Source organism: Limulus polyphemus, unplaced genomic scaffold (assembly GCF_000517525.1).
Source record: "Limulus polyphemus unplaced genomic scaffold, Limulus_polyphemus-2.1.2 Scaffold1698, whole genome shotgun sequence".
Taxonomy (NCBI): Eukaryota; Metazoa; Arthropoda; class Merostomata; order Xiphosura; family Limulidae; genus Limulus; species Limulus polyphemus.
The window spans coordinates 98,026-124,494 of NW_013667308.1; the positions used below are offsets into that span (position 1 = coordinate 98,026).

General features: G+C 36.3%; 1 protein-coding gene across 1 annotated transcript in view; it reads right to left on the reverse strand.

Annotated features, from left to right (window-relative positions):
* Nucleotides 1–26,469, reverse strand: part of LOC106464593 (tetratricopeptide repeat protein 4-like) — a 140,090-nt gene that overhangs the window by 91,155 nt on the left and 22,466 nt on the right.

Here is a 26,469-nt window from a genome sequence, read left to right on the forward strand (position 1 = left end):
AAAGAATCAAGTTTTTACAATAATTTGTTTATAAAAAACTGTTAATTGGACCAAAACAAATCATTAACAACAACAAAAAAAATCAAGTAGTCACTTTTAAATTATGATACCTTAAAATTTCATATTTATTGGAAAAGCTGTTCATTTTATCCTCTTGCATATTGTCCTACTTTAGCAACAAGTAGTTTACATTATAAATAACAGTTTTTCATTAAGCATGAAACTGGACTTAACTCCCTTAACACTGACAAAAAATCATAAAAGAAAACAACATGTAGTGTACATTGTAAATAAAGTTTTCAGTGACACTGAAGTGCTTTTTTCTTTGTTTTTTCAGTTTCTAAATTCTACCTATGGGACCTTTGAATAATTTCACTGGGACTCTTGAAGTAAAGTTGAGAGTCTAAGACCTTTCACTGTGAGACCCTGATGAGAATCCTGTAATTTTAATTTTTATTGGTGTAGTTGTTTATAAAAAAACAACAAGATTCATTAATCCAATATAAATTTTTATTGGGTAGAGTTAAAATACACGTAAAATAGCACATAAACTATAATATTACAAAATTTAGTTTTCTTCCCAACAAGCCCTATGAAAATCATGCAAATGAATTGGGGCACTCAGTTCTCACTAACTAAGTGGGCATATTTTGGTACTTGAGAAAATATTTAATAAAACAGTTACAAAACTAAAAGGAAAATAATATTTCAACCAATGAAAGAGCAATAAAAAACAATTATTTTGAATTTTATTCTTGTGTTAACTATGATAAATAATAAATTATTTAAAGCACTCTCTTACACAAAATTACAACAAAATCATATATTTAACAAGCTATAAATTTACCTGGATGATGTTTGTTTTTTAAACAAAACATGTAAAATAATATTAGATACAAATACAATCAATTAGTTTAAGTAACACTGATTAATGTAATTGCCTAGCTCAACTAATGAGGTTGAGCTTACCTTGCCATAAGGAGCATTACATGCATAAATCAGAATTAAGATCACAATAAGAAACTTTTACAAAATAATAACTAACAACATTGTTAATCTGAGAAATGTCAAGTTAGTCATTTAGGAAACAAAAATTCAGAAATTTTTGTTATGCTTACATAAGAAACCAGTTAGCACTATTATATTGTGGTAAGTGCAATTAACAATAGATAGTTAAATGGCAACTTTTGCGCAACTCATTTTAAGTACTTGATATTTTATTTTTTTAATCTTGGGCTTAAAAGAGTAGGAATAAGATACTGATTGTGTACATTTTCATATTTAACAAGCTTGTTTTTCCACATGTTTGTAGTGTCTATAAAAATCCATAACCTTACTTAATATAGCTTCAGTAGATATCATCATAATTGGGTTAACCTGAAGCATTCAGGACAGATAAATGTAATGTGTATATATATATATAACCATTATTACAATTTGATAAAAACAATTCTGAGTGCCCCACCCTAAGCTGATGTTATATCTAGGATGGCTAACCTAGTAGTACTAGTACAACTGAGTAAAAAACACTCATAGCACTGATGATTGATAACATAATTCTTTTATTTAAAATTTACTTAAAAAAATAACACTTCATTTTAATTTTTATCATTGAAACTTTGTTTTGTCTAGGTGAAACTATTTTCATCTGGCCTATAACTCGACTACAGAACTACATTTTTTAAAACTGGCTTAACAGACAACATATGCTCATTTTTTTGTGTTTACCCATGATCAAATTATCTTTCATTTGACACTTTGAATATTGAAAATTTGATAATTTCTAGATGCATTTTGTTTTTTTATTTAATTTTTGGAAGTTGAATCTTAACTACCAAATTACTAACTTGCTTTTCACTACTACTGAAATTCACACATTCCATCATATTTACTAATTTTATGTTTTAGTGTGTTATAGCACTGACTGTTAAGTACTGACCAAAATGATTGGGTAAAATCATTTTTTCTTTTTAAAATACAAAAAGAACTCCATCAGTAATTAGTGAGATTTATCATAATATTGGTGATATTTTTGTATTAAAGTTTTTGTGGGACTTTTATGTTATTAGAGACTAAAACCAACAATCATAGGACCAGAATCAAAAGTAGATTAGTGGTAGTTTCAGGGATAACACACAAAACATGTAACGTAATGCTTTTTTTACAAATCACAATAATTGTTATAATAAAATGTGACCAACTAACCGAAGCAATATAAGACTACATAATCCCTAACAGCAGACTTAATTGAGCATTTGACTAAATTTTAGGTACGTATTTCATAATACACACTCCACAAAACATGTGCTAGACAGATATTGTGCGCAGAGTACAATAAGCACATAATAGCGTAACTGGGAAGTATTATGTATAAATGTTTTCATTAATATGCATACCAGTATGTAGTTGCTAATTAATCAACTGTAGCATACTGTTGTATACAGTTACCACCAGCTTGTTTATAAGCCTCACATTTCAGAGGAGGTTCACATCACAGTTTGCAAATCAAAATAACTTCAGTTGTGAATCACTTTCCTCTTTGCTTAGTGTAATGTTGTCTTGAGACCTCCAACAACACAATGAAAGTGTCGTAATGCTTCAGTTTGATATACCGAAGCTAATATTCATTTCTCAGAAATTCTTGCCAAACATCCCATACAGTATTTTCACACTTTTTCATGTGCATATCGCATACACATACACTTTGTAGTATAATGTTCGTGATGTACACTGCACATTTAGCATTGAGCTGGTTATGAACTCTCTTGATACAAACTTGGTCTCAAAGACTGACTATATGACCATTTTTACTTGTATATAGTTTGAATACTATAACTTTTAATACTGTTTGTGTATCTTCACAAACTTTGACAGAATTTTAGTAAACATTACAAGTCATTTGTACACAAATCAGTTTTTTAATGAAATATTTTTATCAAAGATTTGTCTATGAAAATAGTTTTTACCAGTCTGAGTGCAAAATGATTTTCACATTGAAATTAAGAATACTTTTCTTCACCTCAAATGGCATTTGCATAGTCTCTAAAACCTCCTAAATACATTTCCAATGTTTTTTTCAGTAAAACTTTACAATGATGCTGACTTTCTAACTATATGGTAAGAGCTGTTACAAATTCATCCAATCTAGTCAAAGTGTTCCTTGTGGGAACAAAGTTTGTACTGAGAGATATTAACATTTTTCTATACAGAAAACAACATAATATAATACATCATTTGATAGATGAAAACCTTGGCTTTCTACTGGTTAAAAATAACATTGTATTAAATGTATGAGAGAACTATTGACAAATCCTGAATAAGAGGTTGTGGGTGGGTGTGGCAAGAAGGGTTTGATTTTCTCTTTGATGGCTCTGTAACTAAACAAAATTGAACGCTATGAAAATTATGCTTTATCCAAGCGATGACAATATTATAAGTAATTTATGTTCAATTTCATACTTCTTGGAGGGGTGATCAATAAATTAGAGAAGAAGGGATGCCAAGAGAAAAAATGTCACATTTCTCATACTAGGGGGAAATTCAGGATCTTTTGTCAATATTGCTTTACAAGTTAAGAACTTAAAAATTGTATACTATTAAAATACAGATTGCTAGCTACAATTTAATAAAATTTTCAATGTAACTCACTAAAAACCTCGTGACACAGTAAAGGATGCCTGTGGTGAGAGAGGTAATTAATGCTGAAAAGCCACTAGACATTTTCTATTTTGGAAAGTCAAGGAGACCACTTGATTAATTTGAAAAATTATTTGTGGCAACCTTGTTCAGTTGCAATATCTTCAAGTCACTTCTTTTTTTTCTGGTTGATTTATTGTTGAATTATTTTGTGACAGCTGAGGTGTTTGGTATTTCTTGCAGTTTTACTTTATATATCAGGAACTATTTTGTTCATGAAGTGCTATATATGGTACAATTAAATATTAGGGTTTGAAGCTGAATATTAGAATAAAATCATATCATTTTCCTCTTTTTCATTAGTGGATGTCTTTACAAAAGAGTTAAGACTTTTAGTGCTGCACTTAGTTGCATAATATTTCAAGATGATGAATATTAAAAAGATGTTAAGTTTCTGCTAATCAAATCCACCAAAATTTTGTCCCCTCCTTTTGGGATAAAATACATTGCCATGCTACAGTTACATTTAATCTAACCATTGTGTAGTTTGGTATCCTGGATGTTAGTTCCCAGTTTTGCTTAAATTTATAGAAGTCATATGCACTGAAACAATACTTGTCACAATGTCATTTTAATTATGTGGTGGACAAAAACAGATCTTTGTGGCCACCATTCATAAACAGGAAAAATATATAAAAGTGCTTACCCAAGAGATAATCGGTGTCAGTCATAAAGAGCAAAAAACTTGTATAAAACATTTTCTAACATTGAAAATTTATTTCTGATAAATACTCACCTCACATTTGGCTTTTCTCAATTCAGTGCTGCCCTCTATATGCAAACTTTACCCCTCATCACTAGCCTTGAGGCTTCCACCATATCTTTCATTTCCATATGGTATTGCTGCATTGTTGCATGCAAATGAGCATGCAACAACCCTCCACCAATAGGAGTGTGACATGGACTCCTTGTGCAGTTGGCTCCCACTGTATTGACTGTTCAATCATCACTTTGAAGTTAGGCATGAAAGTAAGATGCATCAAAAATATGTTTTCAGTGGTGGAGAATGTTAACTTTCAATATGATACGTAACTTCTCACCTCTAGATCCCATGTTAAACCTGTAGAAAGATCAATGCAAAATTTTATCAAGACAAGCCCCCTTCAGGAAGCACCCAAATAGAGCCTATGGAGTGTGACACCCTATACACTGGAACATTATAGAGGTGTACTTGTGAGATACAACACCTCTTCTGTACCAGGGTACAATCATTGCACTGAAAGGAAGTGTCGAGGATGGGTGAAAGATACAAGCACAGTCCAAAACCTGGATCAGGTTTTCAGAAGTGCTATATATGTAAGTATGGCTAGAATGTGTCAGACAGTACATGGTGGGTCAAAGCTCCAGTCCAAACCCACACAGTACCAAAAATTCTGCTTCCAGATCACAGTAGCAGGAGGATCATTACCATCTTCACTTCAAGCCCAGCAAGGAAGAATGAGAAAGTAATATTTGCCCTGTTATTGAGTGAGAACTTATGTTGGCTGGTCTTGCACTAATCCATCACCAGACCACCCATGTAGTGACAGGATGTGGGAAAGATAGCCAGAGGGGCAAACTGTACTACCCGGACAGAACACCACTGCCTTACTTTCTAGTGAGAGGAAGTGGTCAGAATCAGGAGGCATTCTCCATAGTTTACCATCACAATGGCTAGAATCTAGTGAGTGATAAGGACTCTCATGCTCCACTAAAGTAAAAAGGGGAGATGAAAGCAGAGTTGGAAGTCTGGAGGAGGGCAACTCTGGAAGACAGTGCAGCAGGTGACCAAAAAACCCTATTTTTGAAAGCAAGATAACACTAGATTTTAAACTATGCACAAGCAGGAATACCCAACCTGCTTTACTAATGTTAATCCATGAGTTGGTACAGTCTGGATCAGGCTTTGTTTAGGAAAATGAGAACTGCAAGAATACCTCAAGTAAACTTGTGAAAACTCCATCTCAGGGTGTGCACTATATGAGGCTAGGACAGCCCTACACTGTGCAGATTTTGGTTAAGTATACCTTAGCAGGTAATACTTGCCACTGAGCAGAATCCTGTAGGGGACTAGAAGGCTCTGTAAAAAGAGGGTAAGAAAAAAGAAAGTTACCAAAAGAGAGATGATATTATGTGTGAAGGATAGTGACCAGAGGCTGTCCACAGCCCAATGAGGAAGAAACCACCAGATGATAGAGATAGTGTGCAACAAAGGTATGAGGGGTCATCCACATGCTAGCCCAAACAATTTTCTCCAATGGACAGTGGAAGTGAGCAGCCAATGAGTGAGTTAGGTGACAAATTTGATGGGAGGACTACCAGAAGTGTCAAAATGGTGTTTCATCCATTGTAGAATATGCTAAACAGATAAGCTGTTGGACTCATCCAGTGAAAGTAACAGGAGAAAGATCATGAGTGGATGAAGGATTCCACAGAAAAAAAAAGAGACAGGATTGGGAACCACAAAAGGAAGAAGTACAGGCCAAAAATAACAATGTACTGCATGAACAAGATAGAGGAGGAAATTGGGATACAAACACAAATAAAAATTAGAATGGAAGGAAGAGATAAAGGTACAAACACACTTATGTGCCTGCTGGAATTGTTATAAGGAGAAAATCTCAATCAGGATGGAGAAGGATATACGAGAAATGAAATAGAATGCAACCACATACAACAGTTCAAGAAGGCAAAGAAGAAGGAAAAAATAAGTTTTAAGGGACAGATGGTATAAGGAGAAGGATGCCAAAAGTTCAAAAGGAGGTAAGGAAAGAGCATGGAGAACAACATTAAGGACCCAGTTATGTAAGCTAAAAGAATGAAGAGGGCTGGGGAAGAAAAACCTGGTGTAATGGGAAGACTGGAAAGTAGTTGAGAGAGTCATCCAATAACCAGCAAAGTTGAAACAGACCAGTCCTGGTAAAATAGCCATGTGAAAAACACAGACAGATGAGGAACAGAAGAATGAGAAGGATAGATGGCAAGACAAGAGGTGATAAATATAACACTTCTGCTAATAAACTTCTAAGGAAGCATACACATTTGAATGATGGCAACCACAAGTGAGAAGGAGAAGGAAATATGTCTTTAGAGAAAGATAGTATAATGAACGTAAAGCCAACAGCTCGAATGAAGCATGTGTACGAGTGTTTAAAACCACATTAAGGTCCCAATTAGGCATGTGAGTAGGATAAAGAGGTTGGTGAATATGGAAGGATAGAGGAGAGGAAATGGGAAGAAAAAGAAACCTGGTGGTAAAAGGAAAGGCAAAATTTTCATAAAGCCATCAGATAATCAGCAATAATGGAAACCAACAATTCATGGTCAAACCACTGCACAAAAAAGGTCTAAAGATGGGCAACAGTAGGATGGCCCAGAGTGAGTGGCTGATGGATCAATGTTAATAAACCCACCACTTCTGTTGATAGACAGATAGAGTTGAAAGGCAACAGGAACTGAGTCAAGTCCTGCGGGCAAAGGACTAGACAAATCCCACACATGAACATGAAAGGACTGCACCAACGAGTAAAAGAGATATGTGTGTAGTTGGAGCAAGAGAGTGGGAACTGGGCACAGGAATAGAATACCTGGTCACCAATTGACACAGCACAGAAAACCAGATATATGCCAGCAAAAGAATCTCAACCAACAGGATCTTATTAGTAGTTGAGTATCAAAGCAAGGACATGAGGGAGAAGATGAGGAGGAGGATAATAGGTACAGAGAAAAAGGTGAGACCAGTCCTGGCTCAGACCATCGACCAACAGGGTTGAAGAATGAAGAATTAGGAACTAGAAGAGGGGAAGTTTGGTGTTGAAAGGAGTGGTAAAGGCATCAATGGGAGGTATGTCCAATGAGAGAAAATCCAACAAAATCCAGAGTGTGGAGAGACCACTTTGTGGGTAGACCCTTGTCTGGCCAAAAGAGGAAATCAGCCAAAGTTTACAGCCCCTGGCTAATGACAAGCCATGAGACAAACAGGATAGGAATGAGCCCAAAATAGCAGGTCCAATGCATGGAAGAAAAAGAGTCTGGAACAGGAAGTCCCTTGATATAAGAAAGGATGGTTGAATTATCAGAATGGATCATGACCAAATGATTCACAAGAAGAGGGAGGAAACAGGACCATGCCTGGCAGGCAGTGAGAAATTTTAGTATGTGGATATAAAGTGAACATTCATACAGAGCCCACATGCCTGAAGTCATGTTGTCATTCAAAGAAGTACCACAGCCCAACAGAGAAGCATTTGTGAAGAGATGGAGATCCAGTCAGAGAGCAGAAAGGGGATGTTCACCATGATATTGGCACAGTTGAGCCATCAAGACAAGTCCTCAACTACAAGAGAGGGTAGGTACACAATAAAAAATAATGGATATTGAGAAAGGTTCCACTGGTCCCACAATTTCCTCTGGAGGAGGTGCACATGTGTGTAGCCTAAGGGAAGCCAAAGTCCCCAGAAGCAAAAGAACCTCACAAACAGGATGTAAAAGAGAAATGTCTTGATGAGAAGACCATCCACTGCTTTTAGGTGAAATGGTGAAGGCTAAGCCCAATGGAGAGAGGGGTTGAAGAGCATACCCAGATATACCAAATATAGGGTGGGTATGAGAGAAGACATGGAAGGGTTGGCAAGTCAGCGCAGCTAAGCAGCCTCCCACATAAGAATGGAGAATGTAGGTCTGAGAGAAGGACAGGGAAGGGGTGAAGTCAATCACCTACATAATAATGGAACTTCAGCACCAATCCAAAAACAAGGTGAGCAAATGCCCCCATGACTCAACTGAAGACATAAAGAGCAGATGCTATGACAAAAGGAAAAACACAGAACTGGAAAACCAGACTCTGATGGAAAAAATGTCTTGAGGAGCAAGGAGATTGGAATGTGTAGAAAAACATTTGAAATGCCAACCTTGGTCATGCACAGTCTGGGTTAAAAGAACTATCAAAGAGAACAGAAACTCTCCATACAGAACCAAAAAACAATAACAAACCAATTAAGAGACAAGAGATCAATAACCAATTGCCAGTCCCCACTGTTCTCTGAGACCACAAAAGACAAGAGCAATAACTAGATGTAAGGGTAAATACCCTCTTGATTACATTCTTGGCCAAAAGATCTGAGACTACATACTTGAGTAACTGAAGATAAAGGGAAAAGGTGGAAGAAAGGAAAAGGGGAGGAGGAGAAGTAGAGAGAAAGGCTATGGCTGAGAACTTGACGAACCTATCTGTTGAATGAAAATGAAAACCAAAGGCTGGCAAGGAGACAGATGGGTCCCTAGAGGGCCAGACCTGACAGACACGTGGAGGAGGCATGAAGGAACCCACATTACATTGAACAATGGTTGTCACATCCTCCACAGACAACAAGCCCTATGTAGCCACAGAATGTGTGTAAAGAACATCATCACTAACATGGGATAAAGCAGAAGTTATTGTCACTTGAGAATTTATAACAGTGGGAAATGTTATGAATTTTGTTTCTAATTAAAAGTTTTAAAAAACAGTATGTGAATATTAAACCAGAGAAACTTAAATGAAATTAACTCCATAAAAAAACCATTGTAAATCACAAGTAATTGGTTAATAATTTTCAAAAACATCCATTCTAGACAATGCTGAGGAAAAGAATAAACAGGTAGGTGTGACTGCTGTCAAAGGGGTGAACAAATGTATTATTCTCTGATCTCAGTCTTGGGAATGGAATTGAAACTAAGGATGGATAAACAGCACTGTATACAAGTAGATTCAGTCTAGACATACTTGTACATGGTACATAAAACTATTATTTATGTCCTACAAACAATTCCTTAAGATCTGTGATAACTTGTGAATCACATGACAACAAAGTTGAAGTTTAAGTATTTTTATTTAAAGGAATTCAAACGTAGATAATATAAAACTTAGAATTATAAAACACATGATAAAGGTAATTTCATTAGAATACATTGATAGTAATGTAGTTTAATTAAATTTAGAATGTAACTCAGTAAAACGCATGGCCTGTGGAGAATGGAGTTTAAAGATTGCAGTCTTGCAGTGAAGGGATAAGTGGGTGAAGCATAGTTATAATTAATTATACTTATATAAGACATTAGTTATTAGACCTATTCTATTTCTTAACACTATAAATTCCTTATTCAGTCTCTTAGGGCTTTTTTTCAAGAATAAAGGTGTATAATAGTATTTGAACCACACATCATGCCTGCTATATCTTTTGTCTTCAAACCAGTATTAGGTCTATTTCAATGTCACCAATAAAAGAAAATCTTTATAACAACAACAAAAAGGCAATGTATTCTCTAGTTGTACTGAATGTAATAACTAAAATAAAATAAACAAAAAAAAGGTGAATGTGACATTCCCATCTATTCTAATTTTTTTATGATCTTGGTCTTGGCCAATGATGAAATGCATACATTATAGGGCCATGGCCCTTAAGTACCATATTGGTGGCTGGCTTTGGCACTTGGACTGCACTATATATATTTGTGAGTGGACCCCAACCTATAGCTATAAAGTGATACATTCCAAGCCACCAGAATCACAATGAGAAAATAGGCAACACTAAAGTGGAAAAACTCTCTCCTCAACCTGAAGAAGTCCAAAAGGCAACACCCCAAACTTGGAATGGTGGGATCCTATATGCCATACTCAATTCGAGGATACAGAGCTCATACGTTCTGGAATTATGAACACTCATTCTCACTCCACAATCTTGTGGGCAAGGTCAATTCCATTTGCCCCCAGAATTATGAGGAGGACATTTAACAAACTATGCTCAATCAAGAACACAGGATAGGACCATTTTGCATTTGGAGACAATGGACCCTCTGTGTAAGTTCCACTCCTACCAACATCTGGGAAACAAACATCTAGGGTCCTGGGAAGGGGGACTCCTAATTTTGCCCACTTCTCCAATAGTGGAGGAAAGCCACTCAAACATTCTGGAAGAATAACCTCTGTCCACCACTCCAGTGACTGAAAACTGGGAGTGGTAAGGACTCCTAGCTTCACTAGTAGAATACTGGGGGGGGGGGGGGTGATATACATTGGGGAGTCCTGAGAAACAATGCTCTAGAAACAGTGCAAGAACCAAGTTCCATAAATATTTAAAAGCAATACCAACTCCGAGTTACACAATCCAATGATTAGTAGAGATTGGCAGAATCCCCATTGCTTTATTCTTGATAGCCCATGAAAGACGGTCTAGCATATGACAGTAATACCACCCGGTCTGGCTCTAGGTGGTCTTATGGAACACCTCATTTCTACAGAGCCTGTTGCAACCTGGATAAAGGATATTGTGTTAATGGTTCCTAGTGCAGATTTGGTTTGATAAAAGCACACCTCACTGAGCAACACTTTCCACAGAGTGGGATCCTGTGAAAACGAGATAAGGGACCCTGAAAGGTAAAGTAGGAACTAGCATAGCATTGAAAATACTCACCCCTCTGTATATTCTAGCAGAAGATAACAACAGGGGGTAGTCGAAAATCATCAGATGAAGATAATCCCAGATCATACATATAATGTGAGATAAAAGTATTGGGGGAGGTCCACATACCAGCCTGCAAAAATGTCCTCCCACAGGCAATTCAACTTGGCTGTTAAGGAGATAGATATGTGACGAATCTGATTAGATGTGACTCGCAGAAGACTCCTTGTTTCCAAAGAGAGCCCAGAATAAGCAATATGGATCAACTGTTGTATCCACCCTGTCTAGGTAACCATGGATAAATCCCAGAAACTAAAGAGACACAATGAATAAAGAGCTATTGTCTAGCACCTCTAAAAGCTTTATTGCAAGCAACCTAATACCTCAAGGCCCTCACTGGACATAAATGATTTGGAACCAGTTGGTCATAGAGGTGATAAATAGTTGTCGAAAGAATTGGTAAAAAAGGATTTATCCCTTTCTTTGGCTGCCAGTGTCTTGGGCAAGAAGGACTTGTCTGGATACAGAAGGATGTAGGTAGAATGCTAAGGCATTCTGTTCATGTGCAGTGCAAACAACTCCAACTGGCAACATCCACAGACCAGCACAAAAATAAACCTTAAGGGAAAGGTGATGCATGGTACATGAAGCTACGGTCTCAAACTGATGTTTAGAAAGAGCATGTAACACCACCTTTTTATCCCAGTCAGGTACCGAAACATCTTGAGGAAGCCGGAGAGCACTAGAGGCCCAAAGAATTTCCGTCTCTTTGAGTATCTAAAGGTAGCCAAGAAGGCCACCTTATAGAGAGTGATTGTGGAAGATATGAAACCCCTGTCAAAAATCAAGCTACGATTGGCAAGTCTGAACAAAGTGGGTACAACCTTCTCGCAATATGCCATTGTTAATACATGTGCCATTTTAGTTGATAATTTTTCATCATGAGACAAAGGAAAAACTGAGACAGGTACATGGCAACCTTAGAAGTTAAACTGCGACACCATGCAAAGGACAGCACAACCTCCACACATGAAGCCTGAGCTTTGGGATGGATTGGTGTAAGATGACAGATCATGGCTGTCGCAATAGAGATGGCCAAAAAGGAAGTGGAAGAGGTCAGCACTCCTGAAGATACCACAGAAGTGGAAACCAGGGTTGAGCCAGCCAATCTGGTGCTACCAATAGAACACAACAAGGGGTTGAACAAATTATCACTAGCACTCTGAGTAACAGACTAGTCGGTTGGTATGCATATAGGTGCAATCCAGTCCAATCCTGACTGAATGCATTAATTGCCAATGCCGCCCTAGGGTGAGGTACCAGAGACCAAGATGCTGATAGTTGAGTGTTTGAAAGAGTGGAAAATGCACCCATCATCAGCGTCCCAACTCCAAGAGTAAATCCAATAGGAAACCCCGATGAAGCATCTATTCTGTCAGCAGAATCTGGGTGGATTAAGAAAATTGATATGTCCCCAAATTCATCACCCCCAGAACATGGCAAGGCTAGTAGGATGATATGATGGGAATGTGCCCAATATAGAAGATCTAAGGTTTTAAAGCAGAGAGATCTGGACTGAGTGCCTCTTGACAGGGAATGTAAGATACCACTGTAGAATTGTCAGAGTGAAGCATGATGATTTTGCCCCTCAATAATTCCAGACTTTAAGATATTGCCATTTGAACAGCAAGAAATTCTAAAACACTGATGTGGAGAGAAGCCTTATCATCCATCCATAGGCCCTGGAATTCCTGACCATTGAAATACACACCCCATCTCTGAAGCAAGGCATCCATGAAAAGATGGATCTCTTGATGAGGTGGCAGCAGAGGAACAGTGAGCGTAGAATTGTTACGATCTAACCACCACTCACGATCGAAGATGGTGATCCTGAATCAGGTCACTGGGGAATCCAGTGAATCACTGTTGATGATCCATTGGTCACATAGAGACCACTGAAGGGATCTCATGTGTGCTCATGCCAAAGGAACGAGGGATTCGAGTGATACCCACATCCCAAAAGAGAAAGAACCATCCATTCAGTGGGAGAAGAAAATGTACGAGTCAAACTGCCTGTTCCATAGCATGGAGCCAGATGGGAATCAGCTGAGCTCTATTAAGATATATATATTCAAAAAGACACCCAGATGAATGATATATAGTGTTGGAGTGAGAAGAGATGTCTCAACTCTGATAAGAAATCCTGCTTTCGCTAGTCTATAGGGCAGAACCCTGAACTGCAGCACCAGATTCCACTATGGAAATGTGCTGATAGGCATTGGCAAGGTCAAACTTGGTCATCTACAGTCCTGACAAAAAATACTAACACAGAGTGAGGAATGACTTTGGAGGACGTAGGAATTGACTTATATGAGAAAGTTTGATTACTGGACACCAATCTCCTATCTACTTGGGCACAACAAACAGACAGGAATAATACCCAGGAAGAACTGGAATGACTCTCTCCAACATCCCCTTGACCAACAAAATATTTGATAGCCATGGAACAAAGTTCTGAAATTTGAGGATCTTCAGGAGGCAAAACACTACAGGTTGGGGGATAATGGTGGTGATGTGAACTAATCCTGAAATCCCATTAATCCATGGTAAAGGTTTTCCACACATCCAGAAATTCACAGAGCCAAGCCCCCACAGACCTCAAAGGCATACAGTAGTCAGCATCGCCACTTGCGGCATTCTAACCAAGTGGAGGAACATTGTGGATATGGGCAGAATTTATTCTGGATACCACTGGATCAAGGGGCTGATGTTGGGGGTTGGGACACTCGAAAAAGGGTGAAACTAAGAGCCCCTGTAGCAGCCAACAATGACAGGGATAGAGGCAGACAGATGGCATCCCATGACTCCAAAAACACTGGAACACTTGCAAAAATTAAGAGTTGGAGAAAAGGGCCACACAACACACGGAGGATAGCAGTAGGTAGAAGAACTCATCTCTATCCACCAAATCTCAACAACATACCAACCAAGAGACTAGGGAAAGTGCAGAAGTTGACAACTGACCCAAGGTAGATGCTAACAATGGTTCCAACTCATCATGAAATTGGTGTATTGATTTAAAAAAGGTGTAGGGATGATGAATATCTGAGCACTGTAGTTAGGATCAGATGAATCCTAGAAAATTGTGATATATTCAGCTTGACCACAGACTCCAGGTCTATTCTCTGAAAGCTTAATTATGCTTCCACCTAGCAGTGGTGAGCTAAAGCATGTTGTTCTGACAAATGAGGCAGATAAGGCATAGTTGTCTCTCCACATAACTGAGCAGTAAACCTCCCTGCATAAACTGCAACATCACGGGATGGAGGGAGAACTAGGTATTCACCCTCAGACCTTTCCCCCCTCAATGAAGGTGCAGACATTCAATGTACCAACTGAAGAAAAGGTGCAAGAGGCGGCTGATCCAAATTGGCCTCCTGAGAAACCGACAGAGTAAAGGAAGGTACTGGAAAAAATTAATCTATTCTCTCCAAAATGTCTAGGATTGCCTGCAAGAGTGCTCCCCCCCTCCAGTTCATGAGCAATCCTAGACATTAGGGGTAGGATAGGAGAGACCTGAATTATCTCAGTGCCAGATACATTAATTTGGGAATTCATGCCATAAATCCACTTGCCAAACGAATTTTTTTTTTTTTACAAAAATGAAATAAGTAACATGAAGAATGCTCAAAGTATCTCTAATGGTCATACTACAGAGAAAACCATTAGGAAACATTTATTGAGAACAATCGAAAATATTATCTGCAAGAGGTGCTTATATACGGCACCAAGACAGATATTGCCAAGTGCAAGTAAATGGGGAATAAAAGACTGGAGCAAGCGAGACAAAAATCAGACCAATGCTTAGATGGTAAAAGAAAAAAAAACTAACAGTCAAGTAATAGCTGTTGTGTGAGAGGAACTGTGTTTTGGAAGTAGCATTTTCAATAACATCGACACCAAAACAACACTTTGGAAGTGTTATTGCATTTTTTTGAACAAGTAATTGAGTCCTAAATTTCTACAAAGTTTTATATGAAATACTGGTCAAGTGGATTTTCTCTTATTCAAAGTTGCCACTAAAACACAGCAATTTTTATAAGACTGACTCATGATTTTAGAGTTACATTTTACATTTTCCCCATTTTTCTACTACCTCCCACATGACTTATTTTGGCATGCATCAAGAGGTCTTAAGTAAGCTCTGCTTTCCTGCCATATTCAGATTTTATTAAAGTTGTAGTTGTGATGAAAAACTGTTTGTGGGGAGGTGGACAAAAAGGTACTTCAGAGGTAAGTACATGTTTGAAATTAATTTTAATTATAAAAATGTAAAATTAAAATCAGGTTGTCTTACCTCTGAAATAATGTAAGCCTGATTTTACATTATGAAAAGGAGATGAAAACCAAGGAGAGTGAAAATGATACAGAAAAATTCAAATGCTATAACTTGCAGAGTAGGAAGATAGTAATCTGGAATATGATTATGATGTAGAAAAGCAGAGTTAAAGTAGAATCCAGAACCAGAAAATTTTTCAAACTGGATTCTAGGTAAAATGTGTGGAACAAAACAGAAATAAGGCATTATTCTCAGAAGAGTAGTTCTTCATCCTTGACACCTTTCAACCCATGTAAAAAAGATAAGTGAAGATGATAATGGATTATTTTACCTGTGAAGCCAATTATGGTAACTCAAGGGGTGGCATAAATAGACAGGAAGAATATTATGTTCTGCTCCTTTACTGGAAGGTTGTCTTAGGACCAGCCCAGTAAAATATTATGAATAAACACCCTATAGAGAGTTCATCAACAGCCAAAAAAAAAAAGGCTAGTGAGTCAAGAAACTGGCAAGATTAGTGGGTGCTTAAGAATAACTGAATAAAGATCCAAGCTGTCCCAAGGATAAGGCTCAATAACTTAAGGGCGGAGCAATGGGAATCTCAAAAATAAAAGGGGGAGTAAAAAACAAAAAATAAACAAAGATGATCCCCACCCTGGCTGGAGCCGAGATTTCTTTGAGAATGAATGTCCCATCTTAGATATTTCTTATACCACATAAAGACATACACATAGTGGTGGAAAGGTACTTGTCAAGGCATTAACAGCCATCAGCACCAATGAGCACCACCCTATCATGAAACCCCAGCATAAAGGTGGAATTGTGTCTAGGACAAAAGTAGGGGTTAATGAGCATGTAAAGAGCCTTCACTACATGAATCCACATAGACAGAATCTCCTAAGAAAAGATGAGACAGCATTTTTTTTCAAAAACATTTCACAATCCTAGATATCCTTAAAATGAGTAACAGTGGATGTTGGCAGAATGGAAAGTAGCTCATCTGTTAAGGATTCCAGCTGGCTTGGAAAATAACCAAAGGAAGTAAATGGAATTCTTGAGGTGATGAGACAGCAAATTTGAAGAAACGTATTTGAATTTGTCCACATGCTGACCTGTAATATGTCCTCTTAAAGAGACTGGGAAGCAAAAGACATTATCAAATGGTGAGTATGATAAAATGTATATTGAAATTAATGCTGAAAATGTTCAGGTACATCTCATTACACAAGATGTATTAGCTGCATAAGCTAATTCTTTCATGTGGATGGAGAAAGATACCTCAAGTAAGATTGGTCATAAGATATAAATAAACAATGTCAATCCCCTATGAAAGATTCTGTTCACACAAGATATCAACAAGGAATCCTTATAAAGCATGCAAATGTTTTTCTGAAGGAAAAACATGGTCCGTCAAGAGTAACACAATTGGAGAAAAAAAAGTGGTTATACTTTCTCATAGCCTGTCTTTGGTATGGAGGTATTATTAGGACATAAATGCAGAGCCTTTCTAGAAAAAAAAAGAGAATATGAGATGCATTAATGGCAAAAATGTTTGATAATTGCCAGTATCAAGTGAGCAACAAAAGAAAATGTGTCTTCAGATAAAAATGATGGAGCAAACAAATTGCTAAAGTTCAAAAGGAGGAAAAGCAAGACATCTTAAGAACAGACTTAAAACCCACAGTGGATATCACCTAGGTATTCATGGACAAAATAAGCAAATTTCTCGAAGATCCTGAAAAAGTAGAGATGAAAGAAGAAGTTGACTTTTAAGGCATCTGATGATGATAGGATGGGCAGCTCTTTAGCCTGCAACAGAAGCAGCAGACAGTCCACAATCATGAAATTAGTATATGAGAAATGAGGCAATCTGTTGAGGGGTTGGAAAAAGAAAAGAAACAGAATTTGAAAGACACCAACCCTTGAAGATAGACCAATGAGACTGCTATATGGCCAAGGATGAAATATACAAGAATGTGACAACATTCAAGATGTGAGAGAAGCTAGTTTCTTTAATAAAGCTAAGAAGCTGTAGATTATGAAATTTGTTATGGAAGCTAGACATTTGAGACAGGAATAGATGTTCCTAAAGATGTAACTAGAATTTTTCTGAGATAAATGACAGAGTAGTGGAAACCATGTTTGAGAAGGCCAGTGTGGAGTAATAAGGAAAACTTCACAATTCAACAAACTGATCTTGGCTAATGTATCTGAGGAAAATGATGAAGAGGAGGGTAGGCACAAAGAAAAAGGGTCTCCCAAGACTAGCTCAAAGCATCAAATATCAACTACTAGGGAAGTGGAGATCTGGAACTGGGGAGCAGTAAAGTGGAAGATGGTTTATTACAGTAGCAAATGCACAGATTATAGGATGACCTAGACAATCGCAAAACCACTTGAATACTGAATAAAGTCCACTTTATTGGTAAGAGCTAAAATTCATGAGTATGCTCAAAAAAATTGAAACATGACAAGCTAGGAGATATATATGATGTGGATGTAGACAAAAAAGATAAATGAAAATAATCAAATCATTTATATAATGATTAAAATTGATAATGAGTATGTGTTAAAGACCAGCAAGTGATTTGATTACATGTGAAGACATGAGGTGCTGAAGCCACACCAAAAAGAGAGCTTTGAATTTATGAACCACTCCCCAATAGTACAAATAAAGAAATTGTTAAGAAGGCAGGTAAATTGGAACATTAAAAAGCATCTTTAAAATCTACTTAAGTCTTTCATCATGTATAAACCCCAATGAAGGAATTTTTGTAAAATTCTCATAGTTTCCATCATGAAATGAGGAATGTGCAGATAACAATTGAGATGGGAAAGATTTAATAATGGGCTCCAATCTCCTAATTTATTGGCACTACAAAGAGACGTAAGTAAAAATCTGGGGAGCATAAAGTACTGGAAAAGGTTGGAAACATCCTGATCCAAAATTTGAATACAAGTTAGATTGAATATAAGAGGAAAAGAAATTGGAAAAGTTGAAAGTACAGGAGAGGGATGAAAGTGTACAGAAAAGCTGAATTGAAGAATCTATGACACCAAGAGTTCTACATCCTGGATTATCCCCAAAACAGACTGAGAAAAGGAGCAGCCTGGAAAGGAGAAAACTGAATGTTTGGGTCAAGAAGATTCTTCCTAATAGCTTTTATATTCCACAACTCAAGAAGAGCCAAAATAATGAGAAAAAATAGAAATATAATGTTGAGAAGCAACAGAGGAAGAAATGGGCAATGCAGGAGATCAGCTATTACTAGTCAGACATCAAAAATAGGTCAATGACCTGAAGTATTGTGCAAAATCAGAGCCCTAATCAGGTCCTGCTAACAAACTACTCAGCAAATATATTTAAAAAAAAGGAACTGTGCAAGAAAGAGGCTCTTTAAAGGTTACCAAGAACATTTAGAGGGGGAAGGGCATTAAATCCTTTGCAAAATAGCTCTGTGATGTCATAAATCAAAAGAACAAGCAAGCCATGTGGTAACTGAGATTGTGTCAGTAAGTGCTGCAGAAAGAGAAACAAGAAAAGCAGTTACTTGTTCCTGAGAAAAAGAATTAGAAGAATGAGAATAGCTTAGAGCTAATAAACTGAAATGTAGAAGAAAGTCATAGAATAAGCATAATTAGTGAACCAAAGTAAGAATACTGCCATGAAGATAGAGTGGAAGACATTATTAAATATCCCCCCAAAACCAATCAGAGAGTCTAAAGATGGAGACATAGAAGACTTGCTAAAAGGCCAGAGAAATGGGCAATACATTGCAAATGAGAACTTTGGAAATTGCCTCTATTTCTTTCCTATGAGAAAGTTCATGTGAATGACCCAGCATGGTAAGTAGCTAGAGCAAATAGAAATTAGAGACTTTCATGATCAACATCCTGTGTTGTAACCACATACATCTGCACATATAAAAATTTTGAAACACAAACTAGACTGTCAGCATGATGAAGTTATTTAAATGATAAACGAGTTGTAAACTTAGTAGTTATTACAAACACAACAGTTGTCTCAAAGGTTGTCAGTACAGCCATCAACAGATACATTAATCAATACATGGTTGATAAAATACCCAAGCTCATGGAAGAAAATTATATTGTAAGATTCCTTAGTGATGTATCAAATAATGCCACTAATATGAAGAAAGCTTGAAATTTGCTTCAAGAAAAATACCATAACCATTCCATTCTATCATTGTATTGCATATATCTATTTACAGGTAACATCACAAAACTGAAAACATCCAAGATTCAATGCAAGTATACTGTAAAGAATGTCTAAAGTTCACATCTTCTGAACATAATGAAACCCAAAAAAAGAAAGAATTAGATGTCTCCTTGGAATTGTCAGTGAAAACATATTGTTAACCATAATTTTTTACCTTACAAGTTTGGTCTCCACGCTCTAGCAATAACTAAAGAAGACTATCATGAATAAAACAATCAAGACCCAAATTCTGGAAAGTAGTGTCTTCCTGATAAATGGTGAGAAAACAGTAAAAGCTTTTGGAACTTCTCATGTACCTTAAGAGTAAATCTTGTTTCATATGTTATCAATGACCTTGGATGCAATCGACAAATGAATTACTTATTTTTAAAGTGAGCAACTCTGAAAATGAGGAAACTTTCAATGAAGAAAGGTACTTGCACTTCACTAATTCATATGACCATTAACATTCTGAATACTGTGAACATGGGAAGTTTCTCTTTCTGAAATGATCATAGAGCATTCCACTTATGGAAAGTCACTGAAGCTATGCATGATGTTGAAGAGGGAGAGAGAGATAAAATATGACTGAATTTTACCATATTTGTTACTGGCTTCATTTTAAATATAAATATGTTTATATTACTCTGAAAAAAGTGAATCACAAAAGAAAAGATTATTTCAGTCTAACTTATAAATTTTGGGAGAGCAAGATACCACAGCATGTCATATCACAAGCAATACTGATATGAATTGGTGGTGAAATGATATGTATCATAACTACATTTTGAGATTTTTTGACATTTCACAGCTAGTGTGATGTCATCAAAAACTGATCAGCTTTCAAAAGGATGTGTAACAGTTTTTTCCAAGGCAAAATATTCCTACACTCAGATTATAAAGATATGTTCGGATAGAGGATTTAGAATTCCCAAAAAGAGGATATTCCTTGTAGTTAACAGCATTGGAAAACAAAAAAATATGGACCAACTTGAGACTCACAACAATTTGTACCCTAACCATGTAAGCAAACTATGACATCTTGTAACAGGTGAGAATCCACGAATATAAAGAGCAGTAGAAAAAGCCATCAATGTCTCAAGTAATAGTGCAAAAAAATTATCAAAAAGAATCTCCCTGTGGAAAAGTGACCCCAAGCAATAAGTACACAAGTTGCTTCCATGATGTATACATTCCTTAGTCAGAAACATGAATCAGCTGAAGAATGAAATAGATATTCCATAGGAAGACACATTGTCAAGTTGTCAGACATAGCAATTATGTGTTTCTCTGTAATAGGACCACTGAATCAGGTACTAGCAAACCATCATGATTGTACAGTAGATGGAATAAGGAGAGCATGCAGGGTGGAGTAGTGTACTTTGAACATGGCACCTTACGATGGAGCCTTTTGTAATGGAAACTATGCTCCAGGGTGCCAAGACCTACAGCTGTCATAGTGCATAACCAGATTTGGTGCCATGGAGTGTAATAAAATGACAAGGTTATCACTTTAATATAATATACTCAACCTGTTTACAACAATTAAATTAAACAATTATTTTAAATAACTTCCAAATTAATGCATACATTTTAAACAAACTATACTGTCAGTGAGCATTTCTTGTCTCTAATTTAATGTTTAAGTTTCAAATGGTGTTCTCACACCTCCAAATTCTGTTGGAGGTGAGTATATGGGAGTAGGACTAGCATCCTAGTTCGGACACAGGGTGAGCATGCTTCAGTGTGACGGGGATTCGTACCTGCGACCCTCAGATTGCGAATCGAGCGCCCTAACCACCTGGCCATGCCAGGCCTATGTTTGAGTTATACCATATAACATGCTATGATTTCAATAATTTTTATTAAACATTTCAGAAAGTGTTATCTCTGAAATCCAAATAAATTTTCTTCAAAGTTAAAAAACCTAATAAAATGTTTTATCAATTACAAACAAATAGAAGTAGAGGAAAAGAAAGAGAACATATTATCCACAGACTGAGCCCATGTCTTACAAATATCACACATATCAAGGTTAAAAACCTTTAGCAATAAAATTACTAGTTACATCAATGACAGAAATAATACAATCATGACATCCTACAGCATAAAGCATATCTTTGAAAACAGATCCAAACATAATTATAAAGCCAATAATTTAAATGTAGACCATGCAGAAATCTTCAGAAGCAAATTAATGTCTGAAACTGTAAAAGAATAGGAAATTGAAATTGTTGAATTTGCAAAGCAAACTAGATAAACAGGAATGATAATAATGCATTTAGACAGTATCTTTGAATTAATATATATTGGCCACAGATTTTTCAGCAGGAAAATGCAGTTTTATAAGAAAAAGAAGAACTATGGTAATCACAAAAAACTTGGTACATCATCGTTTATAATTTGTAAAATTTTTATTACAGAGAAATACATACTTATATATATAAGTATGGCCATGCAACGTTTTGATCCTCTACTTAGGTCATCATCAGACAAGAGAAAATAATGATAATTTGGCATATTAGAGAATACAAAATTAAAATAATGTTCTACTTGCACGAAGCGAGAACAACAACAAAATCAACTAACAGTTTTACTGACTATTTACATACAGTATCTATGGAAGCGAAGAAATAAGATTAAAAACCTTTGCTTTAATTTTTTATTTTAAACATTCATTTTATAAAGTGGTTTATTAGAAATTAATTTCATTGTAGCAGTTGTTGTAAAACAAATTACGTATGTAGGAGGACTGTGTTATATTTAAAATAGGGAAAATTTGTTTCATGGATTGACTTTCTTTGATTAACAGTTAAAGGTCGAAATTACCATTACTAAGAATGGTGAATCCTGAGTGAGTTATCAGATGTCCAGTTTCATGTCTGTGATTCTGAATTGCTGAATTGGGTAGACTGCATATCTGGTTGGGCTCCAAAAGATGATCGATGAAAAGATGCAAGGCATCCAGAATATGACAAGTGATGATATGTATATGTAAAGAATGGGCTCAGAAAAAGAGGTAGAGTACAAAAACAGAAAGAGTGACAATGGGTATCCCCCTGGTGATCGATATAAGACACAGTTGTAGAGTTAGCTGTATGGATCATCACCAGCCAAACATCATAAGAAAATGATTCAAAGGTCGACATACCAACAAACACTCCAATAGAGCAATATGAGGTGACGATTTGTCATGTGACAACCAACCTAAAATCACTTGAGAGTTGAGATACCATCCCACCTTGTTAAAAACACATCTGGAAACCAATGGAGACCTGGATGAGAGGAAGGAAGAGGAACTTCCTCTGTAATGTTAGTTTTGTCAAGCCACCATGTGACATCTTCATTTAAGGAAGAATGGTGGCAGACAAGTGATCCCAAGCAAGGATCAAATCATGGGCAGAGTCCATTGTAGATGTCTCAAATAAGCACAACTCAAGGGGATAAGGGATTCAATTGAAGCCCAAGTCCCCAAAGAGAGAGAACCTTCCACACAGTGAGAGAAGGAGAGAATAGAGCATGGGAAACAAACTGCTTGACGTCCTTCAAATGAAGAGAAGAAGGCTGGGCCCTGTGGAGATGCAAACTGAAAAAAAAAACACTATAAGGAATGAGATAGTGAGTGAGTGTGAGATGTAACTACTCCATATTGCCCAACCAACCCATATGCACTACCCCCCAAAGGAGGAGCAAATGATGGCTGTAGGAGGCTTGTGAGACAGAGCTAAATGAGAAAATAAGCATCTGTGACATCCATCATGGTCATCTCAAGACCTGGGGCAAAATACCACCATAGGGTGTGAGAATTCCTTATGGTAAATCAAGGAAAGATGAGAAACTGACTGAGAGATGAAAAAGCTATCCACAGATTCCTTGGGAACCACAAAAAGACAGTAATAAAACCCTGGAGAAGAATGAAAAACCCATCCTGCAGTGTTAGACATTAGGTCTAACACTGCCACAGACTAATGTTGGCGAGAAAAAAGATCCTTAGGAGGAGAGAAAGTAACGGGAACAGCAGACAATGGAGAAGGAGAGGAAAAAATGAAAAGTAAAGCTCTCTGACAAAATTCAAAGTGCCCAACAATTCGACACAAACAGAGGGCAAAGATCTGTAAACTAAACTACATGAGCCCTGCTATCCCTGAGCCTATAGGATAGTCACTACCAACACTGACAACACTGAAGTCTAGGAGTGGTGGGAGGAGAGATGGGAACTGAGAAACAGGATGTGGTGACAAGGAGAGGAAACAAGAGGACAGGATACAAAATGAAGGATCATGGGAGAAATGGCAAACTATTGAGGATCAGGAATAACATTGGCATGCGACCCCAACATATGACTCCAGAGAAACAAGCACTCTGGCAGACAAAAGGAGCCAGATGAAATCATGTGAGATAAAATGGAGGCAAAAGCACTTGAGTAACAAGGGCATCACACCCCAACAAACTGTGGCAACAGGTTAATTAAATAGGAAGGAATAAGTACTAGAAAGATAAACACCCCCACTGTAGAGAAGTGAATGCGCAATAGCAAAAAAACCCTCAGTGGAATGGTGGATTATCATGGAAAGAAGAATAATGGAGGAAAAATAGTGGAAGAGAGTGTAAGACAAAGGTGAAAAACTTAAGCCTAAGAAAGTTGAAAAAAAAAGAGGATCTGATTTCTAAGTCTGAAGAAAAGACTTCAGAGTTTAGGAGTCAAAGAAGGTAATAAAGCACAAAGTTATACTTAGTTATATGAGATAACAAATAAAGAAGGATGAGGCATGCATTGACTAAAGTAGTGGTAAAAGTAATCAAACATAGACTTCCATATCTGGAGACGAAGTAAAAACATAAAAGAAAGAAGAAAGGAACAAATTACAAAGTAAAGGAAAGAAACGTACTTGAGAAACCTAGTCACTAAATTATGAAAAAGGCTTAGCTAAATTCAAGACAGCATGAGTAGAAGATTATGCAAAGTTAGGTTATGGGAAAAACCCAGGCAAAATCCCTCTCATCATGAATGAGAAATAAAGACATAGGTATGTCAGGTACAAAAGAAGGTCAATGCTGCATGAAAGAATCCATCACTCACTGCACAAAGCTGTCATTTCTATCAACAGATAGACAAACCTGATACCAATGTAGTTTTTAGACTGGCATGAACATCAGACAAAGTGGAAGTTAATGACACATATGAAACAATAATGTGGAAAGAAAAGGCTACAAAAGCTACAGGTGCAGAAAATGTTTTAAAACAAAAATTCAACAATAAATACTTCCAGAACAGGTAATGTCTTTGTAGATACTTTCACTAAAAAAAAAAACTCAAATATATGAAAAGTTCATGAGTGAAAAAAAAACACGTCATTACACACGAGTGCCAAATTGAGAAGTGATGACTGAACAATCAGTATAGAGGGAGCCACCTGTGCTAGGAGGGTGTGTTGCATTCCTATTGGTGTAGGGTTGTTGTATGCTAGAGCACAGTAATGGCACATGGTAACATTTAAGTTCAGATGGGAGCCTCAAGGCTAGTGGCAAGTGAAAACTTGCACATTTGCACATACAAACAGCATCACAAGTTTGGGAAAAGCTATGTGAAAAGAGGTACGTATCATGTCAGAAATAGGATGTTCAATCAGGAAATATATCATGGAGCAATCAAAAACAATCAAGGTGATGGTAATGGAAGAAGGACAGCACCTTTATTAGAGAGAGATCTCCAAATTTTTAAGGTTGTTTTTTTCAAATGTGAAGAAAACATGGCATTTTATACACAAAACAATTCTAGTATTCTCAAATATATAGTTTAATCCTAAATCAACTAAAGGATATGATGCTACAAAGAAAATATTATCTCAATATTCCATTATACATATATCATTATACAACAACTTATAATTAAAAAAAAAACTATTATATTATACACAGCCTAGTAATATCATGGCACTTAGTTACACATATATATTAATGTGCCCGCAGAGTTAAAAAACTGTTTAATATTATGTCTGGCAAAAAAAGTGGACATCATAATGATCATAATAAAGCTATATTAAAATATATAAAATAAGAGTTTTGTTTTTAATCTATCTTTAATTTTTTTTTATGATAAGAAGTGATGGTCAGTAGTTTATTGTCAATTATTGTGTTTATATTACCATTGGAGATAATTTGAAAATGCATCTTATATGGTGATGTTTGTTTCAATTCATTGACAGGACTGTACAATTATCATAAAACTAGTATCTATTGTAAAGATTTCATTCTGAATATGCTTCAAAATAGCCTAATAACCTTCCTTGTTTTAAAATAACAAACTTATGAAAAAAAGAAACAATATGCTATATATATATATATATAAGCAATTGAACATGATCTGTTACTTGAATAGCATTCGCTTGTTTGTTTGGAAAAAAATTTTGAATAAAAGATCCAAGCCCATTTCATAAGTTATAGGTAGTTAAGGTCACCCCAAGCATTGACTATCAATTTTGTTTGCCTACAAGAAACCAAATTCATTTAACCTGAGAACACTGTGAGCAAAACTTGATTATATGAGCAGCACACACTTCCAAAAGCTTATTCATGTTAGTTGAAAGAGGGATGCTACTTGTGTGAAAAAAAACCTACCATATGTTTTTTTATTTGATATTGTAAAACAAAAATGTTTATAATGATAAATGTTTATTTATATATGATTTTCTAAGTGAAACAACAAGTAAGCACATAATTCTACTGTGATATAAAAATGTATATTCATAAACATACAATAGCCAGATATTTTTTAAAAGGCTAGATAACTTTACTGT